This window comes from Hordeum vulgare, chromosome 7H, assembly GCF_904849725.1.
Source record: "Hordeum vulgare subsp. vulgare chromosome 7H, MorexV3_pseudomolecules_assembly, whole genome shotgun sequence".
Lineage (NCBI taxonomy): Eukaryota > Viridiplantae > Streptophyta > Magnoliopsida > Poales > Poaceae > Hordeum > Hordeum vulgare.
In genome coordinates, this window is record NC_058524.1 from 549949273 (window position 1) to 549956456 (window position 7184).

General features: G+C 47.0%; 1 long non-coding RNA gene across 1 annotated transcript; it reads left to right on the forward strand.

The window, feature by feature from the left end:
• Positions 1 to 5129: 5129 nt before the first annotated feature.
• On the forward strand, positions 5130 to 6662 carry LOC123410086. Its single transcript, XR_006612964.1, has 2 exons — positions 5130 to 5855; positions 6402 to 6662. It is a non-coding gene; the product is annotated as an uncharacterized LOC123410086 (long non-coding RNA).
• The last annotated feature ends 522 nt before the right edge of the window (positions 6663 to 7184 follow it).

A 7184-nucleotide genomic window follows, 5' to 3' on the forward strand; every position in this document is an offset into this window, starting at 1 on the left:
TTCGGATGTTAAAGATAACATGCCGCATAGCCGGTAGGGTAACATCAATAACTGAGGCAATCATGTGTGTAACTAAAGCAACCTTCTCAGAATATTAAACAATCTTCTATGTTCTTTCGAGGGATTTTCCTTTCTTTGTGTATGAGTAAACATATTTGTCTCTCAACTACTTTGGTCCAACAATCTGTGAAACATGTTGCCCGCAAAAAGAAATAAAAAAAATCTGAAACATGTTTAGAATTTCAAAATGTGTCATCATTTTCAAATTTTGTTGACCAATTAAAAATATCCGCAATTTCAAAAATTGTTTACGTTTTTCAAAAACATTCCTATTTACAGAATTATTCACCAAATAAAAAATGCTTGGGAATTTTGAAAAATATTCATGTTATCCAAAAAATTATTTGGAATTTCATAAGTTATTGACGTATTTGCAAAAATGTTCAGATTAAAAAAAAAAATCTTGTTTTCATTGTTTTCTCAAATCCAAAAATATCTGCAATATTTGAAAATTTTTCAAGAGTTACAAAAACTGTTCAGAAATTCAAACAATGTTTCGCTTTTGAGAAATTTATTCACAAGTTCAAAAGAAAGTTCGTCTGCTTGTAAAATGTTTAGGATTTTTCTAAATAATGCTAGCTACGATGCCAAAGCGTGCCTCTATCCTTTTATTAAATGAAAACCAACCGCTACTAGAGGCGGACGCATAGAGCATATATAGCCGGGCCCTTTATATTCGTCTCAAACGTCCGGACAGCCTGTCCGGTGAATGATCGGTCACAGAAACCCAGACGGACCCTTCAAACGGGCCTCAAACGCTTGGGTTGACCGTCACCCCTCATATCCAGCCCAAATATGTGGCATATATCACTACTAGGAAAAGGGCTATAGATGATATAGATACTAATGGCTCACCACACAAGTAGTGCGCCACTACTATATAGTAGTGGCGCACCATGTGCAGGTGTGCCATTAGTGTGATGGACACTAATGGTGCACCACACACTCGGTGCGCCACTACTATATTTTTTTTATTTTTATTTTTTTTGCAAAACTACTAATGGCGCACCAGCAGCTGGTGCGCCATTAGTAACCAGGGTTATTAATGGCGCATCTGTTGGTAGTGCGCCACTACTATAATTATTTTTTGCAAACTACTAATGGCACACCACAGCTAGTGCGCCATTAGTAACCAGTGTTACTAATGGCGCATCTGTTGGTGGTGCGCCACTACTATTTTTTTTGCAGAACTACTAATGGCGCACCACAGAAGGTGCGCCATTAGTAACCAGGGTTACTAATGGCGCATATGTAGGTGGTGCGCCATTAGTAACCTGGGACCAGCTAGATATTTTGGACACCCACCTACCACACTCACTTTCCCCACTTCCATTCTCTCCACCTCCTCCTCCAAGCTTGTCTCGGGTGCCTCCTCCTCCTCACCTCATTTGCATCATAGTGTCCCAATAATGTCCCCGCACACCCTCCCCCGCTCCACCGCCGCCGAGCACCCACCGCGCCCTCCCTCGCTCCACCGCCGTCGACGACCCCCACACCCTCCCCGGCCCGCTCCACCGCCGCCGAAGACCTCCCGCACCCTCCCCCGCTCCACCGCCGCCGACGAACCCCCGCACCCTCCCCCGCTCCACCGTCGCCGACAACCCCCCGCACCCTCCCCGGCCAGCTCCACCGCCGTCGACGACCCCCCGCACCCTCCCCCGCTCCACCACCGCCGACGACCCCCCGCACCCTCCCCCCTCCACCGCCGACGACGACCCCCGCACCCTCCCTCGCTCCACCGCCGCCGTCGACCCCTCGCACCCTCCCCCGCTCCACCGCCGTCGACGACCCCCCGCACCCTCCCCCGCTCCACCGCCGCCGCCGACCCCTTGCACCCTCCCCTGTCTCCTCGCTCGGTTCCCCCGAACGGAATCGGTCAAGCGCACCACCCACCCTATCCCTCCCCCTCGAGCTCCATTGCTATCCAAAAAAAAAAATTACTAATGGCGCACCTCTCTAGGATGCGCCATTGCTATCCAAAAAAAGATTACTAATGGCGCACCTCTCTGGGATGCGCCATTGCTATATAATTTTTTTTACTAATGGCGCACTCCATGGGGATGCGCCATTGCTATCAAAAAAACAATCTAATGGCGCACCACTCCGGGTGCGCCATTCCTAACCCCTGTTCCCTCGCCTCTCCTGTGCCCTCGTCCTCGTCCACGGAGACGCCGCCCACCCCTCCCCCACCCTCGTCCACGGAGACGCCACCCATGGAGACGTCGCCGCAGGTGCCGCCGCCCTCCCCCACCCTCGTCCACGGAGACGCCGCCCACCCCCTCCCCCACCCTCGCCTCTCCTCTGCCCTTGCCCTCGTCCACGGAGACGCCGCTCCTCCTCGTCGCCGCCTGCGCCGCCGCCTCCGCGCTCGACGCCTTCCACGTCCCCTCTGTCGAGGCCCAAGCCCAAGTACGTATGCCGTCCGCCCCTCCTCTCTCCTGACCTCTCTCTAGAGCGGTCTTCTGTAGTTGAGCCCTCTGAACCGCGAGCGCTCGCCTGAATCCGTCACGCGATTCGCGGAGGTGGTGTCGTCAGTAGTAACGCCGGAATTTCGCGATCCTCTGAAGAGCCCAGCAGTAGGGTTCGGGGCTGGACGTCGCCGATGGGGGTGAGCTTTTGGAGATCTGGCCGGTTCTCTGTCCGTGAATTCACCGATCTGCCCGGACGCATCTTGGCAGGGCAGGTTCATTGTACCAGGATATTGGTTTACCTAGTATTCTATACGAGTACAAGTGTTTAGGCTCTTACGAGTTGTATGAAACTACTAATGGCCACCGCTCTACCGCCGCCGCCGACCTCCCGCACCCTCCCCCGCTCCACCGCCGCTGACGACCCCCCGCACCCTCCCCCGCTCCGCCGCCGCCGATGACCCCCCGCATCCTCCCTGGCCTGCTCCACCGCCGCCGCCGACCCCCCCGCAACCTCCCCCGCTCCACCGCTGCCGATGCCCCCCCCGCACCCTCCCCTGTCTCCTCGCTCGGTTCCCCCTAACGGAATCGGCCGAGCGCACCACCCACCCCCTCCCCCCCGAGCGCCATTGCTATCCAAAAAAATAATATTACTAATGGCGCACCTCTTTGATGTGCGCCATTGCTATCCAAAAAAAAAGATTACTAATGGCGCACCTCTCTGGGATGCGCCATTGCTATATATAAAAAAAGATTACTAATGGCGCACTGCATGAGGATGCGCCATTGCTATAAAAAAATTCTAATGGCGCACCCCGAGCGGTGCGCCATTGCTAACCGACAGTGCGTCTCCCCTCCCAAATCCAACCGACCACTCTCTCTCCCGTGCCCACTCTCTCTCTCTCCACCTGGATCCCGCCCCCAGATCCACCCCTGATCCCGTCCCCCAGATCTGCCCCGCCTCCTTCAACCTCCTCCGCAACATCACCGGCAACCCAGAAGTCAGGTAAGTATCTGGATTTCGTGCAGTCTACCCCCATCCCCTCTCCTCCTATCCCTGGCAGTTTATTTCTTGATTGAGAGAAATGAATCGCCCCCCTCCCTCGCTTGTTTGATTGTCAGTGGACTGGATAAGAGTAGATCCGCTTGATTTTGGCCTGTTCATGATGGGTGCTGAGTGTTGACTTCGCCGCTGCTGTCCATGTCCATGTTTTGTCAGGTGAAAAATAAAGTTGTGGTCTTGGTTTCATTTGGGTGGGAGAGTCGGTCCAAGAGGGGGTGAGAAGAGAGCCATTTGACCTTTTGGGTGGCCTATTTTGCTTGTGCGCGTGGATTGTTGGTGAAATTATGCAGGGATCTTGCGGTGGTATAATTTTCTTTTCTGATTTCTGAGTATGATAATCATAGTTCCTGGAGACAGGAAGCCAAGTGTGTGATCCGGTCGGTTCTAATGGATAATGAAATATTGTACTACTACACGATCTACTTTTTGTGCTAGCAATTATTTAGTGCGCTTGCATGATCGGGAGACGATCTTAATAAACGTTATCTGCATTGATGATTATTTTAATAAATTCGTGGCAGCTCATCTTAATCTTGTTAGACAAGAGCCGGAAACAACCTGTAATTCTTAGTAACGATGTGCTGAAATGATTTCATCTCCACGGTCAGCAAGATGGGGAGGGCAGCAGGAGTGCTCGAGAACCATGAGGAGGGCAGGCGCTACGTCGAGCACGGCCTCAGAGCCTACGTGCAGGACAAGACCTCCGAGATCATGCCAGGAATCAACAAGTTCTTTGCCATGTATGAGCTTTTCGCCATGTACCGTGAATGGCAAGAAGAGCTGGCCAAGGAAATCAGTGGAAGGCAGGTAGGTACGAAATTTGCTTGATGTTGTTTATAATAATAAAGAAACAGTAACTTGCAGAAGATATTTCTCACTGAGCTTATGGAGGCAATTGCGTCTCGTCTCATGCTATATTGTGGCAATGGATAGGATATAGCGCTTTGAGGGTACTTATCAGTTATCAATGTTTAGAAACCTTCTTCTGTTCCTGTCGGAGCTTGTTCTGTTTGCTGACACTTGGATGTTCATAACTTGGTTTCTCGAGCTACGAATTTAGCACTTGTATCACATTTCTATCACATGTTAAACTGATGGTTTTGCTACAACCCTCCACTCAAATTAATAAAACCATTGGCATTGCACTTTGCTTGTAGAGTATAGACTAGATACCGAACGATGCGCTTAGAAAGTACGATACATATCTTATTTTATTTATTTTTCTCTCCTGATTTTACCATGTTCCATACCATTGGACCGCCTTTTCCAGCATCTCTACAGCTAATCATTCCTGCAGTTTCATTGTCTTGCAGTTTTAGTTTGTTTTCATCTCTTTACTCAACGCTGTTTCTTTTGGCGTAATGCAGTGGGATTGTTAACCTGTCTTTGTATGCTCCAAAACTGGCTCAGGACTTCATCCATTCTGCTGCGTTTATCAGGGCATCTGTGGATGAGAGGCGAGTATTTCTACTGACTAGTACCAATCTTAACCCCTAATTTTCGGCATAGATTCCGCTCATGCAGTTTCTGAAAAAAAGGAAATTGTAAATCCTAGTTTCAACTGCTGATCGATCTACACTTGTGCACTGTAGGTAAACTGCTTACAAATTGGGAGATTCTGTCTGCTCTTCGAGCTCCTCGCTCTTCGCTTTGCCCGGAAGCATGATATACTAATCCTGAGCACTAAAGAAGTTGAGAAATATAGTGCCATCTCTCGTGGTTTACCTTCCCCAATATATGTGTTAGTATTGAAAGTTGTACATATGAGCAAACCGAGTTTTGTTGAGCTTTGCATTATGATTTATACCACCCACTTAAATATAAAATGTGCATGCAATGCAAGACATTTTTGTGTATATACGTTTTCTTGTCTGCCGGATAGTTCAAATCTTGGCTTTGCTGGATATCTATAGTTGATGTGTTGGAACATTCTGATCTCAATAATCTGTAGGATCCACCGTATATTGTTTGTTGTAAATTTGCTAGTTCTATTCCTACTAATGTGTGTACCGCAAGCAAATCAAATTTACATAACTTTTCATGTAGATTTGCAAAGCTGGCTAAATGCCTTTATTTCATTATCATTTAGTGTGTAAATTTTGTTCATGACCACTTTGGGACGTCTTCTCAAATAGCTCTGCTCTAGAAATAGCCTATAACCCTTTCATTTGCTTAGCTCCCGAGTAGAATTTATAGGTTTGACTGAATTGTGGAGAGGAATGGCGATTCGTTGCTGGTGCAGAGTCAGGAGTGCTTGGAGAAGGTTGCCAAGACGGTCTCCTTCCTCGCGTAGCCTGAAGGCTCATTCCTGTTGTTGCTCACAGGTAATTCAGTTCTGATGCATCTGTTCTAATACTTTTATGGAATTATATATAGGGGCTGCTGATTGTGTGCGTTTACTAGTTAGATTTTGTTTGCAATCAAGGGTGAACACTATGATCGTAGTATCATCTCCATGACTGGAAAGTTTGTGCCTATACCATTGCTTATTTCCTTCAGGCTTAAACATTTGGTATCACATCTCATTAGAGCGAGCGTGTGACATATGTAGCTGGGATACTTTGGATTCAGCGCAACATCGGCAGCTTATATTTATAATTTGGAACCAAACATCATGTGCTTATTCTTGTATGTGAATGTTCTCTTGAAAATCTTAGCTGTATTCTTTGGAGCTTATGTGTGTATATATATCTCTGTGTGTGTGTGTGTAGTCGTCACTAGTTGACAATTTAAGTATCTTGATACCTCGTACATTTTGTAACAAACATTGTTGGTATTGTTTTGTTAGAAGTCAATATGTATCAAAATTTGTAATTCTGAATCATCTGTTTTCTTTGTTTAACGCTTTTGATTCATGCTTCTTTTGCCAGGGGAAGTTCAAAAGGACCGCGCGCTGGAGCTCCTAAGCGTGCGCCCCTTCTACTTCGTTTACTTATGTGGCGTGAAGACATAAAGCAAACCTTTGGAGCCATAGTTGTCTTTTTGTCATCTAAAATAATAATGGTAACATATAAATACAAACAAAAAAATATTCTAGCTCAAAAAATTGTATGTGAATAATGAATGGATGCTATGGAACTATATTTGTTATGGAGCTATGTATGTATGGATGCTATGGAACTATATGTATATATGGATGCTATGGAATTTTGGATGTATGGATGCTATAGAGTTTTGATATATGGATCATGACATTTGTTATGCAACTTTGCATATATGTTATGTGTTGTGGATGAGTAAAACTATTGGGCACATATTATGTATTATATATTTGATATATATGTTATGTGTTGTTGAATTTGTGGTTTTGAAACAAAACATATATATGCTAGAATACCAGATACTAATGGAGCACCATGGGCTATACTAATGGCACACCTGGGAGGCATACTAATGGCGCACCTGGGAGGCATACTAATGGCGCACCTCGGAGGCATACTAATGGCGCACCTCGGAGGCATACTAATGGCGCACCTGGGAGGCATACTAATGGCGCACCTTAGAGGCATACTAATGGCGTACCTGGGAGGCATACTAATGGCACACCTGAGAGGCATACTAATGGCGCACCGTGAGGAACACTAATGACGCACTGCCTGGTGCGCCATTAGTAAAAAAATCTAATGGCGTGATGCTAGTGGCGCACCTATAGT